The sequence below is a fragment of the Haemaphysalis longicornis genome, unplaced genomic scaffold (assembly GCF_048455015.1).
Source record: "Haemaphysalis longicornis isolate Haplotype H1 unplaced genomic scaffold, Haemaphysalis longicornis Haplotype H1 scaffold_2, whole genome shotgun sequence".
Taxonomy (NCBI): domain Eukaryota; kingdom Metazoa; phylum Arthropoda; class Arachnida; order Ixodida; family Ixodidae; genus Haemaphysalis; species Haemaphysalis longicornis.
The window spans coordinates 87,218,800-87,238,518 of record NW_027526295.1 but is presented as its reverse complement, the minus strand read 5'-3'; positions in this window follow the sequence as shown (position 1 = coordinate 87,238,518).

Here is a 19,719-nt window from a genome sequence, read left to right as displayed (position 1 = left end):
TGCCCTCGCAATCTGTAGCCGTTTGAAAGAGCAGTTTGGCTAGACGTGTACGTAAACTGTCGGGCCTTTTTGGCTCATCAGCCGTGTCATTTGTAAAAAACAAATTGCCCCCTTTAGCGGCGTCGCAGAGAGAAATCCTTAAACATGGTTCTGTGCATTTGTATGAGTAACATATTCTAGCAAAAATCAGGTGGATTACTGAATCGGTGAAAGATTTATTCGAGAATCTTTAGGAACACCGTTTTAGTTCCGGAATGCGGTATCACCTCGCTGGGGTATGTTAGGGCGAATTCCAAAAGCTACTTTTTAGGTATTCTTAAGGGCTACTTATATCAGCAAAAAGCGCTTCGATGTGTGGATGGGTGACCAAAAAAAATCACGAATTCGTGAAAACACAATTTCGCCCTTTTCTTCGGCTAGGAGGGCAATTTCTGAAAAACCCGCCTTAGTGAGCACCTACTCAATGACGCAAATAAACTCGTGAAATTTAAAGTCTCTAGGTCTAACAGTTTTGGCTGGGCGTTGATGAGTCAGTCAGTCAGTCAGTCGGGCACTTCTCTTTATAGGTAGAGATGACACCTGCTCCTACTGGAGACGCTTGGTTGCCGAAGTTGTCAACAGATGGCGACCGCTAAGCGAACGCGGAAAAACTCAACTGAATTTTACGTCCAAAAGGATGCAGATTAAAAAATCTCGCTGGCCTTCTAATCCGCCTCTTAGGACAAAACCATGAAAGTGGTTTTTGGGCAATTAAATGGGCAGCACTTTAAAGAAAAAACGAATGGGATATATCAAATGGCTGGGTGATTATTTGTGAAAGGGTAAAAACACAGTGTTTTCCCGAAATCTCGCTTGCCTCTTTTGGGAGGGTGTCATTGAAAAATGTTGTATAACAGTGTTGAGATAAGTGAGTAAGTTGCCTATCTCAACAAAAACCTGTTCGATATCTCCGATGGCGGGCGGAAAAAAAATTAATATGTGAAAAGCCATTTTACCGCTTTAAACTCTCTCCATGGTGGAATTTTTAAAATTTAAAAAATATTGACCCCCAACACCGTAATCAGAACGTGCCCTCGGAATCTGTAGCCGTTTGAAAGAGCAGTTTGGCTAGACGTGTACGTAAACTGTCGGGCCTTTTTGGCTCATCAGCCGTGTCATTTGTAAAAAACAAATTGCCCCTTTAGCGGCGTCGCAGAGAGAAATCCTTAAACATGGTTCTGTGCATTTGTATGAGTAACATATTCTAGCAAAAATCAGGTGGATTACTGAATCGGTGAAAGATTTATTCGAGAATCTTTAGGAACACCATTTTAGTTCCGGAATGCGGTATCACCTCGCTTGGGTATGTTAGGGCAAATTCCAAAAGCTACTTTTTAGGTATTCTTAAGGGCTACTTATATCAGCAAAAAGCGCTTCGATATGTGGATGGGTGACCGAAAAAAATCACGAATTCGTGAAAACACAATTTCGCCCTTTTCTTCGGCTAGGAGGGCAATTTCTGAAAAAATCGCCTTAGTGAGCACCTACTCAATGACGCAAATAAACTCGTGAAATTTCAAGTCTCTAGGTCTAACAGTTTTGGCTGGGCGTTGATGAGTCAGTCAGTCAGTCAGTCGGGCACTTCTCTTTATAGGTAGAGATGACACCTGCTCCTACTGGAGACGCTTGGTTGCCGAAGGTGTCAACAGATGGCGACCGCTAAGCGAACGCGGGAAAACTCAACTGAATTTTACGTCCAAAAGGATGCGGATTAAAAAATCTCGCTGGCCTTCTAATCCGCCTCTTAGGACAAAATCCTGAAAGTGGTTTTTGGGCAATTAAATGGGCAGCACTTTCAAGAAAAAACGAATGGGATATATCAACTGGCTGGGTGATTATTTGTGAAAGTGTAAAAACACAGTGTTTTCCCGAAATCTCGCTTGCCTCTTTTGGGAGGGTGTCATTGAAAAATGTTGTATAACAGTGTTGAGATAAGTGAGTAAGTTGCCAATCTCAACAAAAACCTGTTCGATATCTCCGATGGCGGGCGGAAAAAAAATTAATATGTGAAAAACCATTTTACCGCTTTAAACTCTCTCCATGGTGGAATTTTTAAAATTTTAAGAAATATTGACCCCCAACACCGTAATCAGAACGTGCCCTCGCAATCTGTAGCCGTTTGAAAGAGCAGTTTGGCTAGACGTGTACGTAAACTGTCGGGCCTTTTTGGCTCATCAGCCGTGTCATTTGTAAAAAACAAATTGCCCCCTTTAGCGGCGTCGCAGAGAGAAATCCTTAAACATGGTTCTGTGCATTTGTATGAGTAACATATTCTAGCAAAAATCAGGTGGATTACTGAATCAATGAAAGATTTATTCGAGAATCTTTAGGAACACCGTTTTAGTTCCGGAATGCGGTATCACCTCGCTGGGGTATGTTAGGGCGAATTCCAAAAGCTACTTTTTAGGTATTCTTAAGGGCTACTTATATCAGCAAAAAGCGCTTCGATATGTGGATGGGTGACCGAGAAAATCACGAATTCGTGAAAACACAATTTCGCCCTTTTCTTCGGCTAGGAGGGCAATTTCTGAAAAACCCGCCTTAGTGAGCACCTACTCAATGACGCAAATAAACTCGTGAAATTTCAAGTCTCTAGGTCTAACAGTTTTGGCTGGGCGTTGATGAGTCAGTCAGTCAGTCAGTCGGGCACTTCTCTTTATAGGTAGAGATGACACCTGCTCCTACTGGAGACGCTTGGTTGCCGAAGGTGTCAACAGATGGCGACCGCTAAGCGAACGCGGGAAAACTTAACTGAATTTAACGTCCAAAAGGATGCAGATTAAAAAATCTCGCTGGCCTTCTAATCCGCCTCTTAGGACAAAATCCTGAAAGTGGTTTTTGGGCAATTAAATGGGCAGCACTTTCAAGAAAAAACGAATGGGATATATCAACTGGCTGGGTGATTATTTGTGAAAGTGTAAAAACACAGTGTTTTCCCGAAATCTCGCTTGCCTCTTTTGGGAGGGTGTCATTAAAAATGTTGTATATCAGTGTTGAGATAAGTGAGTAAGTTGCCTATCTCAACAAAAACCTGTTCGATATCTCCGATGGCGGGCGGAAAAAAAATTAATATGTGAAAAACCATTTTACCGCTTTAAACTCTCTCCATGGTGGAATTTTTAAAATTTTAAGAAATATTGACCCCCCAACACCGTAATCAGAACGTGCCCTCGGAATCTGTAGCCGTTTGAAAGAGCAGTTTGGCTAGACGTGTACGTAAACTGTCGGGCCTTTTTGGCTCATCAGCCGTGTCATTTGTAAAAAACAAATTGACCCCTTTAGCGGCATCGCAGAGAGAAATCCTTAAACATGGTTCTGTGCATTTGTATGAGTAACATATTCTAGCAAAAATCAGGTAGAATTACTGAATCAGTGAAAAATTTATTCGAGAATCTTTAGGAACACCGTTTTAGTTCCGGAATGCGGTATCACCTCGCTGGGGTATGTTAGGGCGAATTCCAAAAGCTACTTTTTAGGTATTCTTAAGGGCTACTTATATCAGCAAAAAGCGCTTCGATATGTGGATCGGTGACCGAGAAAATCACGAATTCGTGAAAACACAATTTCGCCCTTTTCTTCGGCTAGGAGGGCAATTTCTGAAAAACCCGCCTTAGTGAGCACGTACTGAATGACGCAAATAAACTCGTGAAATTTCAAGTCTCTAGGTCTAACAGTTTTGGCTGGGCGTTGATGAGTCAGTCAGTCAGTCAGTCGTGCACTTCTCTTTATAGGTAGAGATGACACCTGCTCCTACTGGAGACGCTTGGTTGCCGAAGGTGTCAACAGATGGCGACCGCTAAGCGAACGCGGGAAAACTCAACTGAATTTTACGTCCAAAAGGATGCAGATTAAAAAATCTCGCTGGCCTTCTAATCCGCCTCTTAGGACAAAATCCTGAAAGGGGTTTTTGGGCAATTAAATGGGCAGCACTTTAAAGAAAAAACGAATGGGATATATCAACTGGCTGGGTGATTATTTGTGAAAGTGTAAAAACACAGTGTTTTCCCGAAATCTCGCTTGCCTCTTTTGGGAGGGTGTCATTGAAAAATGTTGTATAACAGTGTTGAGATAAGTGAGTAAGTTGCCTATCTCAACAAAAACCTGTTCGATATCTCCGATCCCGGGCGGAAAAAAAATTAATATGTGAAAAACCATTTTACCGCTTTACACTCTCTCCATGGTGGAATTTTTAAAATTTAAGAAATATTGACCCCCAACACCATAATCAGAACGTGCCCTCGCAATCTGTAGCCGTTTGAAAGAGCAGTTTGGCTAGACGTGTACGTAAACTGTCTTGCCTTTTTGGCTCATCAGCCGTGTCATTTGTAAAAAACAAATTGACCCCTTTAGCGGCGTCGCAGAGAGAAATCCTTAAACATGGTTCTGTGCATTTGTATGAGTAACATATTCTAGCAAAAATCAGGTAGAATTACTGAATCGGTGAAAGATTTATTCGAGAATCTTTAGGAACACCGTTTTAGTTCCGGAATGCGGTATCACCTCGCTGGGGTATGTTAGGGCGAATTCCAAAAGCTACTTTTTAGGTATTCTTAAGGGCTACTTATATCAGCAAAAAGCGCTTCGATATGTGGATGGGTGACCAAAAAAAATCACGAATTCGTGAAAACACAATTTCGCCCTTTTCTTCGGCTAGGAGGGCAATTTCTGAAAAACCCGCCTTAGTGAGCACCTACTCAATGACGCAAATAAACTCGTGACATTTCAAGTCTCTAGGTCTAACAGTTTTGGCTGGGCGTTGATGAGTCAGTCAGTCAGTCAGTCGGGCACTTCTCTTTATAGGTAGAGATGACACCTGCTCCTACTGGAGACGCTTGGTTGCCGAAGGTGTCAACAGATGGCGACCGCTAAGCGAACGCGGGAAAACTCAACGAAAGTTTACGTCCAAAAGGATGCAGATTAAAAAATCTCGCTGGCCTTCTAATCCGCCTCTTAGGACAAAATCCTGAAAGTGGTTTTTGGGCAATAAATGGGCAGCACTTTAAAGAAAAAACGAATGGGATATATCAACTGGCTGGGTGATTATTTTTGAAAGTGTAAAAACACAGTGTTTTCCCGAAATCTCGCTTGCCTCTTTTGGGAGGGTGTCATTGAAAAATGTTGTATAACAGTGTTGAGATAAGTGAGTAAGTTGCCTATCTCAACAAAAACCTGTTCGATATCTCCGATGGCGGGCGGAAAAAAAATTAATATATGAAAAACCTGTTTACCGCTTTAAACTCTCTCCATGGTGGAATTTTTAAAATTTTAAGAAATATTGACCCCCAACACCGTAATCAGAACGTGCCCTCGCAATCTGTAGCCGTTTGAAAGAGCAGTTTGGCTAGACGTGTACGTAAACTGTCGGGCCTTTTTGGCTCATCAGCCGTGTCATTTGTAAAAAACAAATTGCCCCTTTAGCGGCGTCGCAGAGAGAAATCCTTAAACATGGTTCTGTGCATTTGTATGAGTAACATATTCTAGCAAAAATCAGGTGGATTACTGAATCGGTGAAAGATTTATTCGAGAATCTTTAGGAACACCATTTTAGTTCCGGAATGCGGTATCACCTCGCTGGGGTATGTTAGGGCGAATTCCAAAAGCTACTTTTTAGGTATTCTTAAGGGCTACTTATATCAGCAAAAAGCGCTTCGATATGGATGGGTGACCGAAAAAAATCACGAATTCGTGAAAACACAATTTCGCCCTTTTCTTCGGCTAGGAGAACAATTTCTGAAAAAATCACCTTAGTGAGCACCTACTCAATGACGCAAATAAACTCGTGAAATTTCAAGTCTCTAGGTCTAACAGTTTTGGCTGGGCGTTGATGAGTCAGTCAGTCAGTCAGTCGGGCACTTCTCTATATAGGTAGAGATGACACCTGCTCCTACTGGAGACGCTTGGTTGCCGAAGGTGTCAACAGATGGCGACCGCTAAGCGAACGCGGGAAAACTCAACTGAATTTTACGTCCAAAAGGATGCGGATTAAAAAATCTCGCTGGCCTTCTAATCCGCCTCTTAGGACAAAATCCTGAAATTGGTTTTTGGGCAATTAAATGGGCAGCACTTTAAAGAAAAAACGAATGGGATATATCAACTGGCTGGGTGATTATTTGTGAAAGTGTAAAAACACAGTGTTTTCCCGAAATCTCGCTTGCCTCTTTTGGGAGGGTGTCATTGAAAAATGTTGTATAACAGTGTTGAGATAAGTGAGTAAGTTGCCTATATCAACAAAAACCTGTTCGATATCTCCGATGGCGGGCGGAAAAAAAATTAATATGTGAAAAACCATTTTACCGCTTTACACTCTCTCCATGGTGGAATTTTTAAAATTTAAGAAATATTGACCCCCAACACCATAATCAGAACGTGCCCTCGCAATCTGTAGCCGTTTGAAAGAGCAGTTTGGCTAGACGTGTACGTAAACTGTCTTGCCTTTTTGGCTCATCAGCCGTGTCATTTGTAAAAAACAAATTGACCCCTTTAGCGGCGTCGCAGAGAGAAATCCTTAAACATGGTTCTGTGCATTTGTATGAGTAACATATTCTAGCAAAAATCAGGTGGATTACTGAATCGGTGAAAGATTTATTCGAGAATCTTTAGGAACACCGTTTTAGTTCCGGAATGCGGTATCACCTCGCTGGGGTATGTTAGGGCGAATTCCAAAAGCTACTTTTTAGGTATTCTTAAGGGCTACTTATATCAGCAAAAAGCGCTTCGATATGTGGATGGGTGACCAAAAAAAATCACGAATTCGTGAAAACACAATTTCGCCCTTTTCTTCGGCTAGGAGGGCAATTTCTGAAAAACCCGCCTTAGTGAGCACCTACTCAATGACGCAAATAAACTCGTGACATTTCAAGTCTCTAGGTCTAACAGTTTTGGCTGGGCGTTGATGAGTCAGTCAGTCAGTCAGTCGGGCACTTCTCTTTATAGGTAGAGATGACACCTGCTCCTACTGGAGACGCTTGGTTGCCGAAGGTGTCAACAGATGGCGACCGCTAAGCGAACGCGGGAAAACTCAACGAAAGTTTACGTCCAAAAGGATGCAGATTAAAAAATCTCGCTGGCCTTCTAATCCGCCTCTTAGGACAAAATCCTGAAAGTGGTTTTTGGGCAATTAAATGGGCAGCACTTTAAAGAAAAAACGAATGGGATATATCAACTGGCTGGGTGATTATTTGTGAAAGTGTAAAAACACAGTGTTTTCCCGAAATCTCGCTTGCCTCTTTTGGGAGGGTGTCATTGAAAAATGTTGTATAACAGTGTTGAGATAAGTGAGTAAGTTGCCTATCTCAACAAAAACCTGTTCGATATCTCCGATGGCGGGCGGAAAAAAAATTAATATATGAAAAACCTGTTTACCGCTTTAAACTCTCTCCATAATGGAATTTTTAAAATTTTAAGAAATATTGACCCCCAACACCGTAATCAGAACGTGCCCTCGCAATCTGTAGCCGTTTGAAAGAGCAGTTTGGCTAGACGTGTACGTAAACTGTCGGGCCTTTTTGGCTCATCAGCCGTGTCATTTGTAAAAAACAAATTGCCCCTTTAGCGGCGTCGCAGAGAGAAATCCTTAAACATGGTTCTGTGCATTTGTATGAGTAACATATTCTAGCAAAAATCAGGTGGATTACTGAATCGGTGAAAGATTTATTCGAGAATCTTTAGGAACACCATTTTAGTTCCGGAATGCGGTATCACCTCGCTGGGGTATGTTAGGGCGAATTCCAAAAGCTACTTTTTAGGTATTCTTAAGGGCTACTTATATCAGCAAAAAGCGCTTCGATATGGATGGGTGACCGAAAAAAATCACGAATTCGTGAAAACACAATTTCGCCCTTTTCTTCGGCTAGGAGAACAATTTCTGAAAAAATCGCCTTAGTGAGCACCTACTCAATGACGCAAATAAACTCGTGAAATTTCAAGTCTCTAGGTCTAACAGTTTTGGCTGGGCGTTGATGAGTCAGTCAGTCAGTCAGTCGGGCACTTCTCTATATAGGTAGAGATGACACCTGCTCCTACTGGAGACGCTTGGTTGCCGAAGGTGTCAACAGATGGCGACCGCTAAGCGAACGCGGGAAAACTCAACTGAATTTTACGTCCAAAAGGATGCGGATTAAAAAATCTCGCTGGCCTTCTAATCCGCCTCTTAGGACAAAATCCTGAAATTGGTTTTTGGGCAATTAAATGGGCAGCACTTTCAATAAAAAACGAATGGGATATATCACCTGGCTGGGTGATTATTTGTGAAAGTGTAAAAACACAGTGTTTTCCCGAAATCTCGCTTGCCTCTTTTGGGAGGGTGTCATTGAAAAATGTTGTATAACAGTGTTGAGATAAGTGAGTAAGTTGCCTATCTCAACAAAAACCTGTTCGATATCTCCGATGGCGGGCGGAAAAAAAAATTAATATGTGAAAAACCATTTTACCGCTTTAAACTCTCTCCATGGTGGAATTTTTAAAATTTTAAGAAATATTGACCCCCAACACCGTAATCAGAACGTGCCCTCGCAATCTGTAGCCGTTTGAAAGACCAGTTTGGCTAGACGTGTACGTAAACTGTCGGGCCTTTTTGGCTCATCAGCCGTGTCATTTGTAAAAAACAAATTGACCCCTTTAGCGGCATCGCAGAGAGAAATCCTTAAACATGGTTCGGTGCATTTGTATGAGTAACATATTCTAGCAAAAATCAGGTAGAATTACTGAATCAGTGAAAGATTTATTCGAGAATCTTTAGGACCACCGTTTTAGTTCCGGAATGCGGTATCACCTCGCTGGGGTATGTTAGGGCGAATTCCAAAAGCTACTTTTTAGGTATTCTTAAGGGCTACTTATATCAGCAAAAAGCGCTTCGATATGTGGATCGGTGACCGAGAAAATCACGAATTCGTGAAAACACAATTTCGCCCTTTTCTTCGGCTAGGAGGGCAATTTCTGAAAAACCCGCCTTAGTGAGCACCTACTGAATGACGCAAATAAACTCGTGAAATTTCAAGTCTCTAGGTCTAACAGTTTTGGCTGGGCGTTGATGAGTCAGTCAGTCAGTCAGTCGGGCACTTCTCTTTATAGGTAGAGATGACACCTGCTCCTACTGGAGACGCTTGGTTGCCGAAGGTGTCAACAGATGGCGACCGCTAAGCGAACGCGGGAAAACTCAACTGAATTTTACGTCCAAAAGGATGCAGATTAAAAAATCTCGCTGGCCTTCTAATCCGCCTCTTAGGACAAAATCCTGAAAGTGGTTTTTGGGCAATTAAATGGGCAGCACTTTAAAGAAAAAACGAATGGGATATATCAACTGGCTGGGTGTATATTTGTGAAAGTGTAAAAACACAGTGTTTTCCCGAAATCTCGCTTGCCTCTTTTGGGAGGGTGTCATTGAAAAATGTTGTATAACAGTGTTGAGATAAGTGAGTAAGTTGCCTATCTCAACAAAAACCTGTTCGATATCTCCCATGGCGGGCGGAAAAAAAATTAATATGTGAAAAACCATTTTACCGCTTTACACTCTCTCCATGGTGGAATTTTTAAAATTTAAGAAATATTGACCCCCAACACCATAATCAGAACGTGCCCTCGCAATCTGTAGCCGTTTGAAAGAGCAGTTTGGCTAGACGTGTACGTAAACTGTCTTGCCTTTTTGGCTCATCAGCCGTGTCATTTGTAAAAAACAAATTGACCCCTTTAGCGGCGTCGCAGAGAGAAATCCTTAAACATGGTTCTGTGCATTTGTATGAGTAACATATTCTAGCAAAAATCAGGTAGAATTACTGAATCAGTGAAAGATTTATTCGAGAATCTTTAGGAACACCGTTTTAGTTCCGGAATGCGGTATCACCTCGCTGGGGTATGTTAGGGCGAATTCCAAAAGCTACTTTTTAGGTATTCTTAAGGGCTACTTATATCAGCAAAAAGCGCTTCGATATGTGGATCGGTGACCGAGAAAATCACGAATTCGTGAAAACACAATTTCGCCCTTTTCTTCGGCTAGGAGGGCAATTTCTGAAAAACCCGCCTTAGTGAGCACCTACTGAATGACGCAAATAAACTCGTGAAATTTCAAGTCTCTAGGTCTAACAGTTTTGGCTGGGCGTTGATGAGTCAGTCAGTCAGTCAGTCGGGCACTTCTCTTTATAGGTAGAGATGACACCTGCTCCTACTGGAGACGCTTGGTTGCCGAAGGTGTCAACAGATGGCGACCGCTAAGCGAACGCGGGAAAACTCAACTAAATTTTACGTCCAAAAGGATGCAGATTAAAAAATCTCGCTGGCCTTCTAATCCGCCTCTTAGGACAAAATCCTGAAAGTGGTTTTTGGGCAATTAAATGGGCAGCACTTTAAAGAAAAAACGAATGGGATATATCAACTGGCTGGGTGATTATTTGTGAAAGTGTAAAAACACAGTGTTTTCCCGAAATCTCGCTTGCCTCTTTTGGGAGGGTGTCATTGAAAAATGTTGTATAACAGTGTTGAGATAAGTGAGTAAGTTGCCTATCTCAACAAAAACCTGTTCGATATCTCCGATGGCGGGCGGAAAAAAAAATTAATATGTGAAAAACCATTTTACCGCTTTAAACTCTCTCCATGGTGGAATTTTTAAAATTTTAAGAAATATTGACCCCCAACACCGTAATCAGAACGTGCCCTCGCAATCTGTAGCCGTTTGAAAGAGCAGTTTGGCTAGACGTGTACGTAAACTGTCGGGCCTTTTTGGCTCATCAGCCGTGTCATTTGTAAAAAACAAATTGCCCCCTTTAGCGGCGTCGCAGAGAGAAATCCTTAAACATGGTTCTGTGCATTTGTATGAGTAACATATTCTAGCAAAAATCAGGTGGATTACTGAATCGGTGAAAGATTTATTCGAGAATCTTTAGGAACACCGTTTTAGTTCCGGAATGCGGTATCACCTCGCTGAGGTATGTTAGGGCGAATTCCAAAAGCTACTTTTTAGGTATTCTTAAGGGCTACTTATATCAGCAAAAAGCGCTTCGATATGTGGATGGGTGACCAAAAAAAATCACGAATTCGTGAAAACACAATTTCGCCCGTTTCTTCGGCTAGGAGGGCAATTTCTGAAAAACCCGCCTTAGTGAGCACCTACTCAATGACGCAAATAAACTCGTGACATTTCAAGTCTCTAGGTCTAACAGTTTTGGCTGGGCGTTGATGAGTCAGTCAGTCAGTCAGTCGGGCACTTCTCTTTATAGGTAGAGATGACACCTGCTCCTACTGGAGACGCTTGGTTGCCGAAGGTGTCAACAGATGGCGACCGCTAGGCGAACGGGGGAAAACTCAAATGAATTTTACGTCCAAAAGGATGCAGATTAAAAAATCTCGCTGGCCTTCTAATCCGCCTCCTAGGACAAAATCCTGAAAGTGGTTTTTGGGCAATTAAATGGGCAGCACTTTAAAGAAAAAACGAATGGGATATATCAACTGGCTGGGTGATTATTTGTGAAAGTGTAAAAACACAGTGTTTTCCCGAAATCTCGCTTGCCTCTTTTGGGAGGGTGTCATTGAAAAATGTTGTATAACAGTGTTGAGATAAGTGAGTAAGTTGCCTATCTCAACAAAAACCTGTTCGATATCTCCGATGGCGGGCGAAAAAAAAATTAATATGTGAAAAACCATTTTACCGCTTTAAACTCTCTCCATGGTGGAATTTTTAAAATTTAAGAAATATTGACCCCCAACACCGTAATCAGAACGTGCCCTCGGAATCTGTAGCCGTTTGAAAGAGCAGTTTGGCTAGACGTGTACGTAAACTGTCGGGCCTTTTTGGCTCATCAGCCGTGTCATTTGTAAAAAACAAATTGCCCCTTTAGCGGCGTCGCAGAGAGAAATCCTTAAACATGGTTCTGTGCATTTGTATGAGTAACATATTCTAGCAAAAATCAGGTGGATTACTGAATCGGTGAAAGATTTATTCGAGAATCTTTAGGAACACCATTTTAGTTCCGGAATGCGGTATCACCTCGCTGGGGTATGTTAGGGCGAATTCCAAAAGCTACTTTTTAGGTATTCTTAAGGGCTACTTATATCAGCAAAAAGCGCTTCGATATGTGGATGGGTGACCGAAAAAAATCACGAATTCGTGAAAACACAATTTCGCCCTTTTCTTCGGCTAGGAGGGCAATTTCTGAAAAAATCGCCTTAGTGAGCACCTACTCAATGACGCAAATAAACTCGTGAAATTTCAAGTCTCTAGGTCTAACAGTTTTGGCTGGGCGTTGATGAGTCAGTCAGTCAGTCAGTCGGGCACTTCTCTTTATAGGTAGAGATGACACCTGCTCCTACTGGAGACGCTTGGTTGCCGAAGGTGTCAACAGATGGCGACCGCTAAGCGAACGCGGGAAAACTCAACTGAATTTTACGTCCAAAAGGATGCGGATTAAAAAATCTCGCTGGCCTTCTAATCCGCCTCTTAGGGCAAAATCCTGAAAGTGGTTTTTGGGCAATTAAATGGGCAGCACTTTCAAGAAAAAACGAATGGGATATATGAACTGGCTGGGTGATTATTTGTGAAAGTGTAAAAACACAGTGTTTTCCCGAAATCTCGCTTGCCTCTTTTGGGAGGGTGTCATTGAAAAATGTTGTATAACAGTGTTGAGATAAGTGAGTAAGTTGCCTATCTCAACAAAAACCTGTTCGAAATCTCCGATGGCGGGCGGGAAAAAAATTAATATGTGAAAAACCTGTTTACCGCTTTAAACTCTCTCCATGGTGGAATTTTTAAAATTTTAAGAAATATTGACCCCCAACACCGTAATCAGAACGTGCCCTCGCAATCTGTAGCCGTTTGAAAGAGCAGTTTGGCTAGACGTGTACGTAAACTGTCGGGTCTTTTTGGCTCATCAGCCGTGTCATTTGTAAAAAACAAATTGACCCCTTTAGCGGCGGCGCAGAGAGAAATCCTTAAACATGGTTCTGTGCATTTGTATGAGTAACATATTCTAGCAAAAATCAGGTGGATTACTGAATCGGTGAAAGATTTATTCGAGAATCTTTAGGAACACCATTTTAGTTCCGGAATGCGGTATCACCTCGCTGGGGTATGTTAGGGCGAATTCCAAAAGCTACTTTTTAGGTATTCTTAAGGGCTACTTATATCAGCAAAAAGCGCTTCGATATGTGGATGGGTGACCGAGAAAATCACGAATTCGTGAAAACACAATTTCGCCCTTTTCTTCGGCTAGGAGGGCAATTTCTGAAAAACCCGCCTTAGTGAGCACCTACTCAATGACGCAAATAAACTCGTGAAATTTCAAGTCTCTAGGTATAACAGTTTTGGCTGGGCGTTGATGAGTCAGTCAGTCAGTCAGTCGGGCACTTCTCTTTATAGGTAGAGATGACACCTGCTCCTACTGGAGACGCTTGGTTGCCGAAGGTGTCAACAGATGGCGACCGCTAAGCGAACGCGGGAAAACTCAACTGAATTTTACGTCCAAAAGGATGCGGATTAAAAAATCTCGCTGGCCTTCTAATCCGCCTCTTAGGGCAAAATCCTGAAAGTGGTTTTTGGGCAATTAAATGGGCAGCACTTTCAAGAAAAAACGAATGGGATATATGAACTGGCTGGGTGATTATTTGTGAAAGTGTAAAAACACAGTGTTTTCCCGAAATCTCGCTTGCCTCTTTTGGGAGGGTGTCATTGAAAAATGTTGTATAACAGTGTTGAGATAAGTGAGTAAGTTGCCTATCTCAACAAAAACCTGTTCGAAATCTCCGATGGCGGGCGGGAAAAAAATTAATATGTGAAAAACCTGTTTACCGCTTTAAACTCTCTCCATGGTGGAATTTTTAAAATTTTAAGAAATATTGACCCCCAACACCGTAATCAGAACGTGCCCTCGCAATCTGTAGCCGTTTGAAAGAGCAGTTTGGCTAGACGTGTACGTAAACTGTCGGGTCTTTTTGGCTCATCAGCCGTGTCATTTGTAAAAAACAAATTGACCCCTTTAGCGGCGGCGCAGAGAGAAATCCTTAAACATGGTTCTGTGCATTTGTATGAGTAACATATTCTAGCAAAAATCAGGTGGATTACTGAATCGGTGAAAGATTTATTCGAGAATCTTTAGGAACACCATTTTAGTTCCGGAATGCGGTATCACCTCGCTGGGGTATGTTAGGGCGAATTCCAAAAGCTACTTTTTAGGTATTCTTAAGGGCTACTTATATCAGCAAAAAGCGCTTCGATATGTGGATGGGTGACCGAGAAAATCACGAATTCGTGAAAACACAATTTCGCCCTTTTCTTCGGCTAGGAGGGCAATTTCTGAAAAACCCGCCTTAGTGAGCACCTACTCAATGACGCAAATAAACTCGTGAAATTTCAAGTCTCTAGGTATAACAGTTTTGGCTGGGCGTTGATGAGTCAGTCAGTCAGTCAGTCGGGCACTTCTCTTTATAGGTAGAGATGACACCTGCTCCTACTGGAGACGCTTGGTTGCCGAAGGTGTCAACAGATGGCGACCGCTAAGCGAACGCGGGAAAACTCAACTGAATTTTACGTCCAAAAGGATGCAGATTAAAAAATCTCGCTGGCCTTCTAATCCGCCTCCTAGGACAAAATCCTGAAAGTGGTTTTTGGGCAATTAAATGGGCAGCACTTTAAAGAAAAAACGAATGAGATATATCAACTGGCTGGGTGATTATTTGTGAAAGTGTAAAAACACAGTGTTTTCCCGAAATCTCGCTTGCCTCTTTTGGGAGGGTGTCATTGAAAAATGTTGTATAACAGTGTTGAGATAAGTGAGTAAGTTGCCTATCTCAACAAAAACCTGTTCGATATCTCCGATGGCGGGCGGAAAAAAAATTAATATGTGAAAAACCATTTTACCGCTTTAAACTCTCTCCATGGTGGAATTTTTAAAATTTAAGAAATATTGACCCCCAACACCGTAATCAGAACGTGCCCTCGGAATCTGTAGCCGTTTGAAAGAGCAGTTTGGCTAGACGTGTACGTAAACTGTCGGGCCTTTTTGGCTCATCAGCCGTGTCATTTGTAAAAAACAAATTGCCCCTTTAGCGGCGTCGCAGAGAGAAATCCTTAAACATGGTTCTGTGCATTTGTATGAGTAACATATTCTAGGAAAAATCAGGTGGATTACTGAATCGGTGAAAGATTTATTCGAGAATCTTTAGGAACACCATTTTAGTTCCGGAATGCGGTATCACCTCGCTGGGGTATGTTAGGGCGAATTCCAAAAGCTACTTTTTAGGTATTCTTAAGGGCTACTTATATCAGCAAAAAGCGCTTCGATATGTGGATGGGTGACCGAAAAAAATCACGAATTCGTGAAAACACAATTTCGCCCTTTTCTTCGGCTAGGAGGGCAATTTCTGAAAAAATCGCCTTAGTGAGCACCTACTCAATGACGCAAATAAACTCGTGAAATTTCAAGTCTCTAGGTCTAACAGTTTTGGCTGGGCGTTGATGAGTCAGTCAGTCAGTCAGTCGGGCACTTCTCTTTATAGGTAGAGATGACACCTGCTCCTACTGGAGACGCTTGGTTGCCGAAGGTGTCAACAGATGGCGACCGCTAAGCGAACGCGGGAAAACTCAACTGAATTTTACGTCCAAAAGGATGCGGATTAAAAAATCTCGCTGGCCTTCTAATCCGCCTCTTAGGACAAAATCCTGAAAGTGGTTTTTGGGCAATTAAATGGGCAGCACTTTAAAGAAAAAACGAATGGGATATATCAACTGGCTGGGTGATTATTTGTGAAAGTGTAAAAACACAGTGTTTTCCCGAAATCTCGCTTGCCTCTTTTGGGAGGGTGTCATTGAAAAATGTTGTATAACAGTGTTGAGATAAGTGAGTAAGTTGCCTATCTCAACAAAAACCTGTTCGATATCTCCGATGGCGGGCGGAAAAAAAATTAATATGTGAAAAACCATTTTACCGCTTTAAACTCTCTCCATGGTGGAATTTTTAAAATTTTAAGAAATATTGACCCCCAACACCGTAATCAGAACGTGCCCTCGCAATCTGTAGCCGTTTGAAAGAGCAGTTTGGCTAGACGTGTACGTTAACTGTCGGGCCTTTTTGGCTCATCAGCCGTGTAATTTGTAAAAAACAAATTGCCCCTTTAGCGGCGTCGCAGAGAGAAATCCTTAAACATGGTTCTGTGCATTTGTATGAGTAACATATTCTAGCAAAAATCAGGTGGATTACTGAATCGGTGAAAGATTTATTCGAGAATCTTTAGGAACACCATTTTAGTTCCGGAATGCGGTATCACCTCGCTGGGGTATGTTAGGGCGAATTCCAAAAGCTACTTTTTAGGTATTCTTAAGGGCTACTTATATCAGCAAAAAGCGCTTCGATATGTGGATGGGTGACCGAAAAAAATCACGAATTCGTGAAAACACAATTTCGCCCTTTTCTTCGGCTAGGAGGGCAATTTCTGAAAAAATCGCCTTAGTGAGCACCTACTCAATGACGCAAATAAACTCGTGAAATTTCAAGTCTCTAGGTCTAACAGTTTTGGCTGGGCGTTGATGAGTCAGTCAGTCAGTCAGTCGGGCACTTCTCTTTATAGGTAGAGATGACACCTGCTCCTACTGGAGACGCTTGGTTGCCGAAGGTGTCAACAGATGGCGACCGCTAAGCGAACGCGGGAAAACTCAACTGAATTTTACGTCCAAAAGGATGCGGATTAAAAAATCTCGCTGGCCTTCTAATCCGCCTCTTAGGACAAAATCCTGAGAGTGGTTTTTGGGCAAATAAATGGGCAGCACTTTCAAGAAAAAACGAATGGGATATATCAACTGGCTGGGTGATTATTTGTGAAAGTGTAAAAACACCGTGTTTTCCCGAAATCTTGCTTGGCTCTTTTGGGAGGGTGTCATTGAAAAATGTTGTATAACAGTGTTGAGATAAGTGAGTAAGTTGCCTATCTCAACAAAAACCTGTTCGATATCTCCGATGGCGGGCGGAAAAAAAATTAATATGTGAAAAGCCATTTTACCGCTTTAAACTCTCTCCATGTTGGAATTTTTAAAATTTAAGAAATATTGACCCCCAACACCGTAATCAGAACGTGCCCTCGGAATCTGTAGCCGTTTGAAAGAGCAGTTTGGCTAGACTTGTACGTAAACTGTCGGGCCTTTTTGGCTCATCAGCCGGGTCATTTGTAAAAAACAAATTGCCCCTTTAGCGGCGTCGCAGAGAGAAATCCTTAAACATGGTTCTGTGCATTTGTATGAGTAACATATTCTAGCAAAAATCAGGTGGATTACTGAATCGGTGAAAGATTTATTCGAGAATCTTTAGGAACACCATTTTAGTTCCGGAATGCGGTATCACCTCGCTGGGGTATGTTAGGGCGAATTCCAAAAGCTACTTTTTAGGTATTCTTAAGGGCTACTTATATCAGCAAAAAGCGCTTCGATATGTGGATGGGTGACCGAAAAAAATCACGAATTCGTGAAAACACAATTTCGCCCTCTTCTTCGGCTAGGAGGGCAATTTCTGAAAAAATCGCCTTAGTGAGCACCTACTCAATGACGCAAATAAACTCGTGAAATTTCAAGTCTCTAGGTCTAACAGTTTTGGCTGGGCGTTGATGAGTCAGTCAGTCAGTCAGTCGGGCACTTCTCTTTATAGGTAGAGATGACACCTGCTCCTACTGGAGACGCTTGGTTGCCGAAGGTGTCAACAGATGGCGACCGCTAAGCGAACGCGGGAAAACTCAACTGAATTTTACGTCCAAAAGGATGCGGATTAAAAAATCTCGCTGGCCTTCTAATCCGCCTCTCAGGACAAAATCCTGAGAGTGGTTTTTGGGCAATTAAATGGGCAGCACTTTCAAGAAAAAACGAATGGGATATATCAACTGGCTGGGTGATTATTTGTGAAAGTGTAAAAACACAGTGTTTTCCCGAAATCTCGCTTGCCTCTTTTGGGAGGATGTCATTGAAAAATGTTGTATAACAGTGTTGAGATAAGTGAGTAAGTTGCCTATCTCAACAAAAACCTGTTCGATATCTCCGACGGCGGGCGGAAAAAAAATTAATATGTGAAAAGCCATTTTACCGCTTTAAACTCTCTCCATGGTGGAATTTTTAAAATTTAAGAAATATTGACCCCCAACACCGTAATCAGAACGTGCCCTCGGAATCTGTAGCCGTTTGAAAGAGCAGTTTGGCTAGACGTGTACGTAAACTGTCGGGCCTTTTTGGCTCATCAGCCGGGTCATTTGTAAAAAACAAATTGCCCCTTTAGCGGCGTCGCAGAGAGAAATCCTTAAACATGGTTCTGTGCATTTGTATGAGTAACATATTCTAGCAAAAATCAGGTGGATTACTGAATCGGTGAAAGATTTATTCGAGAATCTTTAGGAACACCATTTTAGTTCCGGAATGCGGTATCACCTCGCTGGGGTATGTTAGGGCGAATTCCAAAAGCTACTTTTTAGGTATTCTTAAGGGCTACTTATATCAGCAAAAAGCGCTTCGATATGTGGATGGGTGACCGAAAAAAATCACGAATTCGTGAAAACACAATTTCGCCCTTTTCTTCGGCTAGGAGGGCAATTTCTGAAAAAATCGCCTTAGTGAGCACCTACTCAATGACGCAAATAAACTCGTGAAATTTCAAGTCTCTAGGTCTAACAGTTTTGGCTGGGCGTTGATGAGTCAGTCAGTCAGTCAGTCGGGCACTTCTCTTTATAGGTAGAGATGACACCTGCTCCTACTGGAGACGCTTGGTTGCCGAAGGTGTCAACAGATGGCGACCGCTAAGCGAACGCGGGAAAACTCAACTGAATTTTACGTCCAAAAGGATGCGGATTAAAAATCTCGCTGGCCTTCTAATCCGCCTCTTAGGACAAAATCCTGAAAGTGGTTTTTGGGCAATTAAATGGGCAGCACTTTCAAGAAAAAACGAATGGGATATATCAACTGGCTGGGTGATTATTTGTGAAAGTGTAAAAACACAGTGTTTTCCCGAAATCTCGCTTGCCTCTTTTGGGAGGGTGTCATTGAAAAATGTTGTATAACAGTGTTGAGATAAGTGAGTAAGTTGCCTATCTCAACAAAAACCTGTTCGATATCTCCGATGGCGGGCGGAAAAAAAATTAATATGTGAAAAACCATTTTACCGCTTTAAACTCTCTCCATGGTGGAATTTTTAAAATTTTAAGAAATATTGACCCCCAACACCGTAATCAGAACGTGCCCTCGCAATCTGTAGCCGTTTGAAAGAGCAGTTTGGCTAGACTGTACGTAAACTGTCGGGCCTTTTTGGCTCATCAGCCGTGTCATTTGTAAAAAACAAATTGCCCCCTTTAGCGGCGTCGCAGAGAGAAATCCTTAAACATGGTTCTGTGCATTTGTATGAGTAACATATTCTAGCAAAAATCAGGTGGATTACTGAATCGGTGAAAGATTTATTCGAGAATCTTTAGGAACACCGTTTTAGTTCCGGAATGCGGTATCACCTCGCTGGGGTATGTTAGGGCGAATTCCAAAAGCTACTTTTTAGGTATTCTTAAGGGCTACTTATATCAGCAAAAAGCGCTTCGATATGTGGATGGGTGACCGAAAAAAATCACGAATTCGTGAAAACACAATTTCGCCCTTTTCTTCGGCTAGGAGGGCAATTTCTGAAAAAATCGCCTTAGTGAGCACCTACTCAATGACGCAAATAAACTCGTGAAATTTCAAGTCTCTAG